This window comes from Bubalus bubalis, chromosome 16, assembly GCF_019923935.1.
Source record: "Bubalus bubalis isolate 160015118507 breed Murrah chromosome 16, NDDB_SH_1, whole genome shotgun sequence".
Classification (NCBI taxonomy): Eukaryota; Metazoa; Chordata; class Mammalia; order Artiodactyla; family Bovidae; genus Bubalus; species Bubalus bubalis.
The window spans coordinates 56,908,784-56,925,047 of NC_059172.1; the positions used below are offsets into that span (position 1 = coordinate 56,908,784).

The following is a 16,264-nucleotide window of genomic DNA, read 5'->3' on the forward strand; positions in this document are numbered from 1 at the left end:
TGCCACAGATAGGACGTGGTGTTCTGGAGGCAGGGAGCAAACCCTGTGAGCTCAGAGCGACTGTAAGCTCCACGAGGCAGGGACTCTGTTGCTGCAGCTCCCCCAGTGATGACTGAGGTCCTTGGCAACAGGAGGCCATCAGTACTTGTTGTTAATTTGGTTCCTGGAAGAATAACGTTACCATTCTTTCCAAAATTACTCCTCGTTCCCAAATTAATCTTTTCTCCACCAATTTCTCCACCTAAATGCAGGCAGATCTCAGCTGTTTGGAAATCAGCCTAATTCAATAACTTGGGCTGAGATGTAAATAACTGTTAGGATTGGAAGCATTTACCTTTCAAACAAAACGTTTGGTGGAATTAAGAACTCTCTCCTTGGGAGAATGTTGCGGGTGTGGATATATTTTTGAGTAGGGATTGTCTTTATTTCAGTTCTACACCTTAATCTAATTTTGAGCCAGACCAGAAAAAAATGGGAGGGGGGTCTGCAGCTTGGCAACCTGCTCTGAAAGGCTGTCAGTTGCTGGGCTGGTAGTTCTGTTGGCATGCCCTGTGAGCCTGGCTCCAATGGCCAGGACCTCCTACAACCTGTCTGGGATACTGTCTTGCTTCCCCCATAGATGCAGATGTTCTGCTGGGCAGAGAGCAGCAGGGTGCCCAGCAGGTACTGTGGGGAGGCTTGGGAGGGAGAGAAGGCAGCCCATTCTGGTGTGAAGCTCAGCTGAGAGTGAGTGACAGGAAGACCTGTGAACAGCTGGGGTCCAGTGATGGCTGACGGATGAGCCAGCCCTCCTGCCTCCTAAGGGGCTCCAGGGTCCCAGCCTTCACATCAGTCATAATGGACAGAACAGAGCTGGGCAGGAAACCGTGAAAGGGGAAGAAAATGACATCATCGGTGTCAATGTTAAAGCTGTTGAATTTTATCTGGGTTATTCTCTTGTCCTGTTTTTTCTCCCCTGGACTGGGTCAGACCACTTCCATCCAATGAGCCCTGCTTGGTCTCAAGTCAAGGTCAGCATTTTTATTTCCCTTAGCGCCCATGCATTGCTGCACCTGCCAGGGAGGCAGTGAGGAAGAGTGGAAAAAGCCTAGGACGTGGCATCCACAGAATTAGGGGCCGATGCCAGCTGTGCCATTGTTAGCTGCGGGGCCTTGGACTCTGAGCCTCACCTTCTCGAATCTGTATAATGGCCCTGATATCCAACATCTCCTGCAGCTGTGATGTTCCTTTGAGCTGATGCTTGTGAAGTTGTCTGGTAAGTCAGGCATCTTACAGATGTTTGATGTTAGGGGCATCACCACCATCACTGTGATCATCCCCTTCAGCCATTATGGGCAGGGAGCAGGGTGGGTGGATCATACACAACACAGTTGGTCCCCCTTTGTCTTACGACTGCCACAGGTACACTCGAGGGTCTGAGGCTGAAGGACAGGAGTCTCTGGTCCGATAGACCTTATTCCAGTCTCCCTTAAATCCAGGAGGCAGGAGGACCAGGGTGTCCTGGGCACAGCATCCCAGTCTTGCAGAGGTCCGCCTGGCACCCACCCAACCCCGGGAGTCTCAGGCCCCAGGCCTCCTAGGGAGACACCCTGAAGGGGCCCCTTGTGGGAGGCGGTGGCTTCTCCTGGGAGGCCTCTGGGTTAGGAAGAAGACTAGGCGTGCTGACCGTGGGGTGTGGCACCTGAGGTCCACCAGGGCTAAGCCTCAGGCCCCTGGCTGCGGCCCAGCAGGCTGCTGGGACAGCAGAGGCCCTGTGTCTCCTGTTGGGCAGCCGCCCTGCAGCCAGAGCGGGATGTGAACTGGCTTCTCCCAGGAGCTGCAGCTGCCTGCTGACCCTACTCTCCACACCCTACCTGGGCACATTTTCCTTCCCCTGCTCTTTGGAGCACTGGTGTGACTGGGACAGGCAGGGCGTGGTGAAGGCTCTGGGGGGGGAGCCAAGGATGGAGGCCCAGCTGGGGGCTCATGGGGAGGAAGACAGTGCAGAGCCTTGTGTGATGTTTCTCCAAAGTAGATTTCTTTTCTCAGCAGTCTGCAACCTCTCCTTGCTTTGCCACCTTGTCCATCCCTTGTTCAGTCCCTATCAGGAGCGCCGTTTCTTTGTTGTTCAGTCGCTAAGTCGTGTCTGACTCTGTGACCCCATGGACTGCAGCACGCCAGGCTTCCCTGTCCTTCACTATCTCCCGGAGTTTGCTCAAGTTCGTGTCCACTGAGTCGGGGATGCCATCCCACCATCTTACCTTCTGTTGCTCCTCTCCTTGGCCAGCCTCCATTCTGTCCCGGAGCCTCTTCCTTTTCGCTTTGCCTGCCTCTCTTGCACTTTAATTTGGGCCCCCTCCCCCTGGTCAGCTTCTCTTCTCTGGGATTTCTTTCCTTTTCTGTCTCATGTCCTCTGTCTCGTTTCTGGGTCTCTTGGTGGGGGGCTCCCGCACTTGGGACTGGTAGGCTACGTCACCCGCCTCAACTGCCCCAGGCAGATCTGTGCTCCTCACGCCACCTATCGGCGGCCCTGGGTAATGCAGCCTTTTCTGGAGGAAGAAGAGGGCAGTGGCCCCCGGAGGCCTTTTGATTCTGTTAAGCGGGGGTCTGCCTGCTTCTGCTGTGGACCGAGGCCTGTCCCCGCCCCTGTTGTGGGGACGCTGGAGACTTCCAGGGGTGGAGGGAAGTGAAAGGAGGCCACTGGGGCCTTTTCCCCAGCTCTGTTCTCTGTTTCTCTTCCGCATTTCCCAAGAGAAGCTAGAAAATCAAGGCGGAAGCTGAGGAAGGAGGTGGGGGAATAATGATATTAATAGTATCAGCAGTTGATACTTTAAAAACACTTGCTATTTACCAGGCAGAGACTTCCTGCTGTGACATGGTATCCCTTCATTGCAAATGATCCAAACCATTGCATCTGGTTGAGGCAAGGCAGGGAGCCTGTGGGACCGGCCAGAGCACACCTGGCCGGGACCTCTCCCCATCTCTTCTCCCTGCTTCTCTCTCCTGCCAGCTCTTCCCTGGTGAGTTGCTGCCTGACTTCTCCACACCGGATTCCCCCACCCCCACATCTTACACCTTGGCTGCTATGAACCCTCCTCTATTGTTTCCAGACTATGTGACAATCCCTGAGGGACACTGAAGTTTCAAACCCAGTCCTTATAGCAACAAGGGAGGGGGTGCGATTGGCAGCCTCCAGTAGACCTTCAAGGTTGGAGTTGGGGAGGAGCTGCCTACTCTCCAAAAGGAGATGCCAAAGGGACGGATGTAGGTGAATGATAACTGCTTATGCACAGAGGCTAGTTCATCTAATCCTCACAGCTCCTGAGATTCCTGTTTTACAGTTTCAGAAGCAAAGACTCCAAGAGGTAGAGTGACTTGTTCAAGACCCCAAAGCCACTGAGTAGCAGAGAGGCAGGATGGTGGAGAGATTCAGAGCAGGAGCCAGATTGATTGGGTTTAAATCCAGGCTCTGCTACCTTCTGGCTCTAGGACTTTAGACAAGTTGCTTATTCTTTCTGGTCTCAGTTTCTCCTTCTGTATAATGAGGATAAGCATAAATGGAGCCATTTCCTAGAACTACCATAAGAATTGAATGAGTTAGTACATATAAACCACTTAGAACAGTACTTGGCATGCCATGAATGCCTAATAGCTGTTAGGTATTGTTATCACAGAGCTTTATAGTTTACAAAGGACCTTCACGTATATTACCTCACTTGACTTTTATAATAGCCTTGGAAAGTGGGCAGTGGGGTTGGCTGATCCTCCAGATCCCTCCATGCTATGCTGTCAACTCTGACCTAAACAGCTGCACAAATTCCATACTCTGTTACCAAAAAAAACACCCTCTCCAGTGAACAGCTCTATCCACAAGGGAATAGAAATTCTCTCTTGGGTGTGAGCTGGCAGACACTGAATTCCACTGTGTCTTTCTGTCAGGGGTATGTATGAGGCCAGCAATGTTAGGACTTGGTTGGTAAATGTTTACCCAGAGGCGGGAGCCCCCTCTTTGCAGAGTTTATCTGATTCTCTCCGGGCCTGAGCCTTGCAGCCTAAGCCCACTGGATTGGCACAGCAGCAAGGACTAGAGTGGCAGCTGCCAGGGGCGTGAGCCCTCTGGCGCAGCAGTGCAGGTGGCCTGTTGTGGCCTTTGTCCCTGAGTGGGTGTGAACCCTCCCCTGGGGTGTGGGGCTGGGGGCGCTGGAGTCCAGGGCTCACAGCAGGAAGCTTACCCTTCTTCCCTCAGCAGGGAGGCAGACTGAGCTGGGCGGAAGTATGGAATCCAGCTCTCATCCACCAAGGGACCATTCTTTCTCTGCCTCAGTTTCTTTCCCTTTAAAATGGGTTTGATGGTAACATATATTTTCCAGGCTATTTTTAAGATTCAATGAGAATGAATATTTAAAGTAGTAAGAATAGTACCTGAGCCACTAGAGAAGCCCCCTTGAACCTTCCAAAAGGGGCCAAAGAGAGAAGAATCACCTTGCATTTTACAGAAACAGATGATGAAACTTGGTGATAACTGATCTCTGGGAGCTTCAAGGTCCAAGAGTATAGGGCACACTGTAGGGGTTTGAGGCCACGGTGTGGTCCCTGCCTCCGTTCCAGGCCACTTGTCACATGGACATGAAGTGAGGGACAGACCCTCCCCATCCTGAAAGCAGCTTGGTACAGAGAAGGTGGAGTGGAGTGCTGGGCTCAGTCAGGAAGGACCCCAAAATACCCCCGGGAACAATTCCAGACAGAGCAGCCGTGTAGGTGATGACTGGCCCTTTGTTTGCTTTCTTTTTCTCCTGTACATAAAATCCCAAGAGAGCTTTGAATCAAAGCATCTAAGTTGGGAAGCAAAAGGTGATGAGCAGTTTAGAGAGAAGGGCAGCTGCATGTGACTGGAGGTGGTTTGCTTGAGTGCAGAGGACGCCTGGCTGCCCCAGCCGGGATGGAGAGTGGGAAGACCGGGAGGCGGAAGGGGTGCCAGAGAAGGTCAAAGACAGCATTCCAGCCTGTGTGGCCTGGAGGCATTATGTCGCCCACGTTCTCATAAAAGCACAGTGCACCTCAAAGCCGGGCTGGGAGTTGGGCCTCACCCACCAGATTATACTGACCATACACCCAAGCCTCATTCCTGAGCACGTATGATTGAGGACCAAAGGTGCCATTCATGGAGGGCACGCATGACCCTTTCATAGAAACATGCTAAGGAGGCTTGAAAGGGCTGCTGGAGCCAGGCCCCTGACTCCAAAGACATCAGACTTCTTGCCTTCTATAATATTTTCCTCCCAAACAGTAAGACTTACTAATGTCTTAGGAATGTAAAGCATCCACCTCTTTCCCCATAAATCAGACCAATTTGTCTGTGATAATTTTTAGTCTCTGCTTTCAGCCCTTAGCCCGGCCTCAGACCATTCAGATCTATGCTACAGTGAGAAGTGTGTGTGTGTGTTGCTCAGTCGCGTCCAAGTCTTTGTGTCCCCATCTACCATAGCCCGCCAGGCTCCTCTGTCCATGGGATTTTCCCAGGCAAGAATACTGGAGTGGGTTCATCAGGGGATCTTCCTGACTCAGGGATTGAACCCGGGTCTCCTGCATTGCAGGCAGATTCTTTACCAACTCACCCACACAGTACAGCCAGAATAATCAGAAAGGACTCTTCTGATCATCTCTTTGCCTCCTGTTGAGAGAGTGAGGTGTTGGCTCCAAGCCTTCTGAAGACCCTTTGTGGACGTGGTTCTATCAGTCGCCTTCCCAGAAGCCAGCACGGCCCCCTTGACATCTGACCAACCAAAGGCAGTCTTTATCTTTTTGGACAAGCCACACAGCATGTGGGATCATAGTTCCCCAAGCAGGAATTGAACCCGTGCCCTCTGCAGTGGAAGTGCAGAGTCCTAACCACTGGACCGCCAAAGAAATCCCTAAAGATGATCTTCTCATGCAGAGCCGGGAGCCTGTCAGTCCTTCTCTCCCCGCTCCTCACTGCCTCGGTCACTGCATTCCTGTAGGTGCCTTGGCTTCTTTCCTGGCTCCAGCCAGGCTACCGGAGCACCCTCAGGCATTGCCCAGCCTGCTTGTTTCCCTCATGGTACTCCCCTCCTCCAGTCCTGGCCTGCCCAGCGCCCAGTCCCAGCATATCAGAGCTGCAGGCAGGAGCTGGCGGTGTGAGTTCTGGGTAGATGCATTGGCTACATCACTTCTCTGTTGGCTCTTCAGACTCCTCAAATAAAGCGCTTTCATCTCAATCATTCTAACTCACTGGCATTCAGTGCTTCTAAGTCCATCTGGTGTACCTCACATCGTGCTTATGTCCTATTTATACACAGCAAAATCTTTTAACAGGCTTCTTTGTTCCAAAGATTTGGATACATCATAGGCTAAATCTTGTTCCTTGGTTTGCAATAACAGTCTAGGGTAACCAGTTAGCCTAAACAATGAGGCCTAGGTATTAGGGGTTCCCTGGTGGCTCAGATGGTTAAGAATCTGCCTGCAATGCAGGAGACCCATGTTCGATCCCTGGGTCAGGAAGCTTCCCTGGAGAAGAGAATGGCAACCCACTCCAGTATTCTGGAAAATCCCATGGACAGAGGAGCCTGGTGGGCTACAGTCCATAGGGTCACAAAGAGTCGGACTTGACTGAACGACTAACACTTTCACTTTTCCAGGCATTCTGTGACCCCATAAAGGTCCCCTTCTGGCATGTCTTTTCTAGGGAGGGGGCCTTATCTTTCTTTGGGGATCCTGCCAGGACCCAGGCCTTGGTGATCCCTCTGGGCACATTTTTGATGGGCTGAACCCTAAGGAAGGCAAGCAGGTGGGATGCCAGGGAAGGGAAGCGAGGCCTTGGGGGCTGAGTGAGACAGAGATGAGGATGTTTCCCTGTAATTTGGAGCTTGTGCATTTTAAAGGGAGGTTGTTTCTGAGTTATTTTCACAATAGAACTGGGTATTCTGATCTACCTCACTGCTTCGTGGAATCAAAAATAATATAGCGTGATGCTATATCATCAGCTCGTGGCTTCTCTTTCTGAGCAGCTTTTACCCGGCAATTATGTGAAATTATGTGACTCAGTATGGAAAGATAATCACCAGAGAAACTCTTCTGATTGCTCTCTCCTGCACATGCAGAAAAGCAACTGTGCAGACGGCAGAGAGATCGGGGGGGAAATTAACATGGACAGGCTGTTGCCACCCGAAGTGTCAGCTGTTTATCAGTGTCGAGATAAATGAGAGCACGGAACAGAGCAGGAAAATGAGTGGATACTGAATTGTTTCTCTGAAGATGCTTCAGCGGACGCACAAGGTGGCTGGTTCTGTTTTCCAGATGGGGAGGACAGTACCCCATCCCCGTCTAAAAGTGAGGACTTTGCCGGAGCCCCATCCCAGGGGGCCAGGTTTGCAGGCTCTCCTAGGTAGGGGGGCCCATGATCTCACATGTGCAGGTGGCTAATGTGATGTTCCTGAACCCCCTCTCCCAGCTCCACCCAACTCTGCCTTGCTTTTCCATCTTCCAAAAATTCCCACCCACCTTTCAATCTACTACTTAGCCTCTGTGGCCTGGAAATGGGGTTTACCACACCTACCACCTCTCAACCTCCCCCACCCCTCGGCCAGCCTTGCCTCCCTTCTGGGAGAAAGGAATGTGAGGGGCAGTTGTATGGGAGGGAGAGGAGAAAGAGATAGAGGTCCTCAGTGCAGCCATGAGAGAAAGACATTCTGTTTCCCTTCAGAGGCTCTGTCTGCGTCCTTGGCCACTCGACTCAGGGATAGTGCCAGAGGAACCAGTGAGATTTTTAAAAATGGGTGTGGGGGCCAAGAGGCCCCCCAAGGAAGCTTATGCTGAGGTGTGGCTGGCGTAGTCCTGGCCTGGGCAGCAGCTTGAAGGAGGAGAGTTGGTCTCTTTCCAGATCTGTAACAGTATTTCTTTCAGCTCACTGTAACTTGATCAGAAATGTTTTCTTTAGAATACAAAGACAGGTCTTTACTCTTTAGCCTGGCGTGCAAGATCCTCTAGAGGCTGACTCCAGCTCTCTTATCAGAATTCTCACCACCCACACTCTCATGCTTTACACAACTCGATTATTCACTGTTTTGGAAGGTATCTTATTCTCAAAATGGCAAATACTTGGCAGATGGCTGTCACGGCCCCTCCTGCGCTATGCAGACATCACAGATGGATGAAGGCCCTCACATCTACCTGCCCTCATTCAGAAGCCTTCTGAGGAAGCCACTTCAGGTGGCCACTACTGAATGAAGTGCCTCGAGGTGCAACTTGAACTGAACTTGAAATTGAATACTGTTTGTGATCCCCATTTTCCCTTCTCACTGCCTTTGCTCATGCTGTTTCCTCTGCCAGAATGCCTTTCCTTTTCTCTTTTCTTACCGCTGTCCCTCAGAATCCCATCCTGCTTTCAGGGTTCAGCTGGAATGTCAGCTCCTCCATGGAAGCAGCCCAGGTGCCCTGCTGTATTCCCTGCTCCCTCTTCTCAGCCCTGCCATGCGGGCTATTCCTTGAGTGTAGTCTCTGCCTCTCGTGAAGCTCTCTTCACATTTGCTGAAATATCTTGAGTGCTCTGCTTTCACACACTGCCCCCCGTCTTGCTTGCCTGTTTATCCCTTGCAGAACCTGGAATTGTATACCTCTGTTTAGGAATTCAGTGCATATGTGTGTGTCGGGGGTGGGGATTTACTTGAACCTAAGCATCTATGGAGGTAATTAGGTGGAGCTGTGGAGAGGTGTAGCTGTGACTAGTGGCCTGGGACCCTTGACCTGTGTCCTTCCTCCTCCCCGGAGGGGCCTTGCTTGCCTCATAACCCCTTTGCTGGCTAGAAGCAGTCCCAGCTGCTGCCCCTGTTCAGGGGAGAGAATTAGACCAAGGCTTGAACACTAGAAGGTTGGAATTACTGGGGAATGTGAGATCTGCCCCCCAGAAGGGTGAACGATAAAGAAAAACTGAGTTTACAGCTAATAGATCTTCATAAAAGAAAATTCTAAGATGTTCTCCAGGAATCAAGAAAAATGGCTTGCTGGATGCCTGAGATTCAAAAGGAATCATAAACAAATGGGTTAGTGGATACACGGCATGAGTTATCTGTTGCAACATAACAGTAGCTTAAAACAACAAATGTTTCTTATCTTGCACAGTTTCTGAGGGTCAGCAGTCAGGGAGGAGAGGAGCTGAGTGGTTATGCTCTGGGCCTTTGATGAGCTTGCAGTCAAACTGGCAGCCAGGGTGACAGTCAGTGAAGGCTGGATGATCAAGCCCGCTTAATGGTTCATGGCAGCCTTACTTCCTAGTGGGCTTTTGAACCGAGCTCCTCGATTCTTTGCCAGGTGGGCCTCTCCACAAGGAAGCCTGAGCATCCTTAAACATGGCAGGTAACTTTCCCTACAGCAAGCAATCCTTGAGAGAGAAAGCAAGAAAAGAAAGCTGTGGTGCTTATAATCTGATACTGGAAGTAACATCAATTCTGCCATGTTTTTACTGGTCACTCATACTAGCCCTCGGAGAAGGCAATGGCACCCCACTCCAGACTCTTGCCTGGAAAATCCCATGGATGGAGGAGCTGGGTAGGCTGCAGTCCATGGGGTTGCTAAGAGTCGGACACAACTGAGTGACTTCACTTTCACTTTTCACTTTTCATGCATTGGAGCAAGAAATGGCAACCCACTCCAGTGTTCTTGCCTGGAGAATCCCAGGGACGGGGGAGCCTGGTGGGCTGCCGTCTATGGGGTCGCACAGAGTCGGACACGACTGAAGCGACTTAGCAGCAGCAGCAGCAGCAGCAGCAGCATACTAGCCCTGGTGCACTGTGAAAGGAGATTGCACAGAGGTGTGGATGCCAGGAGGTACTGGGGGCTCTCTTGAGGGCTGGCCACTATACACACAGGTGAATCTATAAAGTGTTTCTTTCCAAGAAATACAAACGCGAATACCTATTTCCTAGAACTAAGAACAGAACTGAAATTTTGTACAATAATAGCATATGTATCAGGTAGGGGGTGATTTGTATTTTTCAAGAAGAATATTTTACCTTATAACTATTATACATTTTGGCTTCCATGATAGCTCAATTGATAAAGAATCTGCCTGCAATGCAGGAGACCCCAGTTTGATTCCTGGGTCGGGAAGATTCCCCTGGAGAAGGGATAGGCTACCCACTCCAGTATTCTTGGGCTTCCCTTGTGGCTCAGCTGATAAAGAATCTGCCTGCAATGCAGGAGTCCAGGGTTTGATCCCTGGGTTAGCCGTAGACATTTAAACTCATTGTTAAGGGAATTCCCTGGATGTCTAGTGGTTAGTGGGGCTTCCCAGGTGGCTCAATAGATAAAGAATCCGCCTGCAGTGCAGGAGACAAGGGGTTGATCCCTGGGTTGGGAAGATCCCCTGGCAGAGGGCATGACAACCCACTCCACTATTCTAGTCTGGAGAATGCCATGGACAGAGGAGCCTGGTGGGCTGCAGTCCATAGGATCACAAGAAGTCGGACACGACCGAAGCAGCTGCGCGTGCGTGCTAGTGGTTGGTCCTCAGCGCTTTCATTGCCAGGAGCCTGCATTCGATCCCTGGTTGGGGAACTCAGATCCCACAAGCCATGTGGCACAACCAAAAATATAAATTAAATCTTTGTGAAATTGAATATTGTTTTGGTCTGTTCTGAGGCTGCTATAACAGAATACCATAGGCTAGGTGGCTCATAAACAATAGATGTTTATTTCTCATATATCTGGAGGCTGGGAAGTCCAAGATCCAGGTGCCAGCAGATTCAGTGTCTGATGAGGGCTTGCTTCCTGGCTGATAGACAGCCGTCTCCTCACTGACCCCTCACATGGCAGAGGGGCAAGGGGGTTCTCTGGGGTCTCTTATAAAAGAGCACTAATCTCATCATAAGGGCTCCCCCAACTCATGACCTAATTACCTCCCAAAGGCCTACCTCCAAATACCATCTCATTGAGGATTAGGTTTCAACACATGAATTTTGGGGACACAAACATTCAGTCTATAGAAAATACAAATGATCAAATTCCAAAGGTAACTACTAAAAGACTAGAAGTAGCTTGGATAATTTCTTAAGCAGTAGAGGGAGAAAATAAATTAGAGAAAAAAATCGAAAGAGAAATACACATAAGAAAAGTAGGAGGGAAACAGGTGATAGAAATCAGACCAAATATGTCAATAGTCACAATAAAGTTAAGTGGAGTAAACTTGACAGTTAATAATCAGGTCGAATTTTTTAAATCTAGCTGTTTACTGTAAGATGATAAGATACACACAATGCATAAAGAAAAGTAGAAAGTAAAGTAGAATTTAAGACAGGATTCATATGTGATCGTAAAAGAGCCAGCTCGCAGGACAAGGTAACAATTTTAAACTTACTGTTATAATATTGTAAGAAATTTGGGGATAAATTTATAAATTCATCCTCACAGTGGTAGATTATAAAGCAACTTTCTCAAATTGGTCACACAGTCAAAACATGAGAAAACATATAGAAATTTCAACAATATGGTTAATTTTCTTAATCTAATGGCATACACGGAGAAGGCAATGGCACCCCACTCCAGTACCCTTGCCTGGAAAATCCCATGGGCGGAGGAGCCTGGTAGGCTGCAGTCCGTGGGGTCACAAAGAGTCGGACATGACTGAGCGACTTCATTTTCACTTTTCACTTCCATGCATTGGAGAAGGAAATGGCAACCCATTCCAGTGTTCTTGCCTGGGGAATCCCAGGGACAGGGGAGCCTGGTGGGCTGCCGTCTATGGGGTTGCACTGAGTCAGACACGACTGAAGTGACTTAGCAGCAGCAATGGCATACAGGAACTTCCCTGGGAGCTCAGACAGTAAAGAATCTGCCTATAATGCAGGAGACCTGGGTTCAGTTCCTGGGTTGGGAAGATCCCCTGGAGAAGGGAATGGCAACCCACTCCAGTATTCTTGTCTGGATAATCCCATGGACAGAGAAGCTCGGTGGGCTACAGTCCATGGGGTCACAAAGAGTAGGACACTACTGAATCGACTTAGCACACACACACACACACAATGGCATATAGAACTTTTTTCCCAACAATAAAAGAATTTGTAATTTAATACATGGAGTATAGTTTTTGAAGTGAATAACCATATACTAGATCACAAAGCAAGTCTCAATAAATTTCAAGATATCCAGATAGTACAGAGCACATTCTCTGACCACAGTGCACTTAAGTTAGAGTGAAGTGAAAGTGAAGTCACTCAGTCGTGTCCGGCTCTTAGTGACCCCATGGACTACAGCCCACCAGGCCCTCCGTCCATGGGATTTTCCAAGCAAGAGTACTGGAGTGGGGTGCCATTGCCTTCTCCGTTAACAGTGGCTAGGCATATTATATTTACTTGGAGCTGGTATACTTGGTGACAACCTTAGTGCCCTCAGACACGGCGTGCTTGGCCAGCTCCCTAGGCAGCAGCAAGTGCACAGAGGTCTGGATGTCCTTGGAAGTGATAGTCGAGCGCTTGTTGTAATGCGCCAGGCGCGATGCCTCGCCAGCGATGCACTCGAAAATGTCGTTAATGAAGGAGTTCATGATTCTCATGGCCTTGGACGAGATGCCGGTGTCCGGATGGACTTGCTCCAGCACCTTGTACATGTACACGGAGCAGCTCTCCTTGTGGCTGCGCTTGCGCTTCTTGCCGTCCTTCTTCTGGGCCTTGGTCACAGCTTTTTTAGAGCCCTTTTTAGGGGCAGGAGCAGACTTCAGGTTAGTAACAAAAGTAAATTTAAAATCACTATACATTTGAACATTTAAAAAGCATGCTTCTTGATGCACAGGTCAAATAAATTATAGCACAAGTCTAAAATACTAAGAACTAAACAATAATCAAAAAGTCACATTTCAAAGCTTATATTTGGAATGAAAGTGGCACTTGGACGATTATAGTCTTAAGTGCTAAGATTAGAAAACAAGAAATGCTAAATATTAATGAGCTAGATATACAATAAAAGAACACAAATCTAAAGAGAAAACAATGGAATAAACCCAAAGAATGTTTAAGGGCAGAATTAAGAATAATTTAAAAAACCATAAAGAGGATCAACAAAATTAAGAGTTGGTTCTTTGAGAAGACTAATAAAACAGGTAAATCTCTAGTGAGTCCAATCAAGACAGAAGGGAGTTGTTGCAAATAAACAAAATTAACAATGTGAAAAAGAACATAATTCAGATCCAACAAAGATTTCTAATGATAGCTAGAAAATACTACAAACAACCTTATGGCAGTAAATTTGAATAGAAAAGGAAACATTTCTGTAAAAATTATAACTCACTAACTATATTCAGGGAAGATCCCATGGAGGAGGAAATGGCAACCCACTCCAGTATCCTTGCCTGGGAAATCCCATGGACAGAGGAGCCTGGCGGGCTGCAGTCCATCAAGAAAAAGGTAGAAATCTGAAGAATGTTGTGTGTGTGTGTGTGTGTGTGTGTGCGAGCTCAGTCACTTCAGTTGTGTCTGATTCTTTTGCAACCCCCTGGACTGTAGTCCGCCATCCCCCTCTGTCCATGGAATTCTCCAGGCAAGAATACTGGAGTGGGTTGCCATTTCCTACTCCAGGGGATCTTCCAGACCCACGGACTGAACCTGCTTCTTCTGTGTCCCCGGCATTGGTAGGTAGATTCTTTTACCAGTGAACCGTCTGGGAAGCCAAAGAGTGTCGTAACCATTAACTCATTGAAAAGACAAGTTAAAATTATCCCACAAAGAAAATACTAAGTCAGGTGATTTTATAGTTTAGTTCTACCAAATTTTCAAAGAATGTACTATTTATTTATACTATATTTATTTCAATCTTCTGCAATCTCTTCCAGGGAATAGCAAGAGAGGAAATACTTGTTCTGTGAGGCCAGTACTACCATGATACCAAAAGCAGGCAAGGTTGATACAATAAAATAAAAATTGCAGCCCCATCTCACTCATGCACATAAATGCAAAAATCTTAAACAACATATCAGCAAGCCAAATCCATCAATTTATTTAAAATAATACATTGCTTTCATCCCACAAATGCAAGGATGATTTAACATTAGATAATTTTATATTCACTTTACTTCATTGATGTAGGTTAAAAAATATAGATGTAGAGTAGTCATTCATAATTAATATAAAAGAGAAACATGTTGGAAAACCAGGATTAGAGGGGAACTTCTAAAATGTTAGAAGAAATCTATTTAAAATCAGTAATCTCCTTTTTTATAACTAAATAACATCCCGATGCAGGAGATGCCTGCCAGCGCAGGAGACGCAGGTTCGATCCCTGGGTTGGGAAGATGCCCTGGAGAAGGAAATGGCAACCCATTCCAGTATTTGTGCCTGGGAAATTCCATGGACAGAGGAGCCTGGTGGGCTACAGTCCATGGGGTTGCAAAGAGAGGGACATGACCGAGTGTGTAAGTGTGCGCACGTGTGCACACACACACATATAAACACATATACTACATTTTCATTATCCAGTCTCAACACACACAGACAAAAGGTAATTATGTGAGGTGATGGAAGTATTAACAAGTTTTATTGTGGTAATTATACACCGTAAACTTACACAATGTTATAATGTCATATCACAGTAAAGCTGGGGGAAAATTAAAAATAAACATACACACAAATTTAAAAATTAGTAAGACTATATGTGTGTATGTCTTTTATCACTGATTCTATTCTACATTTTACTATAAGTCCTAGCAGTACAGTGTGACAAGAAATAGAAATAAACACTATATTCTTCTATTAGAATAGAAGAAATAGTCTTATATCATTTACAGATATGTCCACAGAGAAACCAAAAGGACCTATAGGTAAATTACTAGAAATAGTAAGAGAGTTTGGTAAGATGATTGGATTTAAGATCAATGTATACAAATTAATTGCCTTTCTCCATACCTGCAAAAATTAGAAAACACAAGAGACAGTATTTTAAATAACAATAAAATAATAAGGAATATATCTAACAGAAGATGTGGAAGATCTATAGGAAAGCATTTATAAAACTTTATTGAAATACATTGAGGGACTTGCCTGCCAGTCCAGTGGGCAGTGGTTAAGACTCTGCACTTCCCACTGCAGGGGGCACAGGTTCGATCCCTGGTCAGGGAACTAAAATCCCACATGCCCCATGGCAGAGCCAAAAAAAAAAAAAAAAACATTGAAAAGAATCTAAACAAATGGAAAGATTTATTTATAGATAGGAGATTCAATATCACAAAAATGTTAATTGTCCGCATGTTCTATGAAGTGAAGTGAAAGTCGCTCTGTTGTGTCCAACTCTTTGTGACCCCATGGACTATGCATGCAGTCCATGGAATTCTCCAGGACAGAATACTGGAGTGAGTAGCCTTTCCCTTCTCCAGGGGATCTTCCCAACCTAGGGATTGAACCCAGGTCTCCCACATTGCAGGTGTATTCTTTACCAGTTGAGCCACAAGGGAATAGGTAAATTGTGATTCCTATGAAAATCCCAATCATTTTAGATGAATTTGACAGACTGATTCTAAAATATATATATAAGAGCAGAAGACCAAGAATAGCAAAGACATTCCTGAAGGAAGAGGTAAGAGAGGCAGAGAAGAGAGGAGAAAAAGACGAGGAAACATCTCCCACCACTTGGGAACATCTGAAACAGTGATCTTGATGCAGGGACAGACAAACGGACCAGTAGATCCAAAGAGAAAGGCCAGAAACAGACCCACACCTGAACAGAAACCAGATACATGACATGAGTGGCCGTGTGCATAGTGAGGGAAGATACCGACAGATGGTGCTGTCCAGGACATCTGACTGTCAGGTGGAAAAAGCAAGAATCGGGTCCCAACCTCATGCCTTCCATAGACATCCATTCTGGATGGAATATAGGCTTAAATGTAAAAGACAGAACTTTAACATATTTAGAAGAAAAAAATATATTTTTTAAAGTATTTATTTGGCTGTACTGAGGCTTAGTTACAGCATGAAGGGTCTTCAGTTTCAGCATGTGGGGTGGGACCTTTTAGTTGCAGCGTGAAATCTTTAGTTTCGGCCTGCGGGATCTAGTTCTTTGACCAGGATGGAACCTGGCTCTCTGCATTGAGAGTGCAGAGTCTTAACTGCTGGACCACCAGGGAAGTCCTGCAAATTCTTTCTGACTCAGGGTGACAAGGAATATCTTTAAACAAGACAGAAAGATGATTGCATTCAGTAACATTAGAAGTAAGAAATTGTACTCATTGAGAGACAGTAAAAATGTAAAAAGGCAAGTATCCTTAATGACAAAACTTTAGTATCCAGAA

The 16,264-nt window shown here is 47.2% G+C and overlaps 1 protein-coding gene across 2 annotated transcripts in view; it reads left to right on the forward strand.

Moving 5' to 3' along the window:
- Positions 1-16,264, forward strand: part of LOC102394597 (FXYD domain-containing ion transport regulator 6) — a 35,730-nt gene that overhangs the window by 10,485 nt on the left and 8,981 nt on the right. The gene's annotated exons all lie outside the window — the stretch shown is intronic.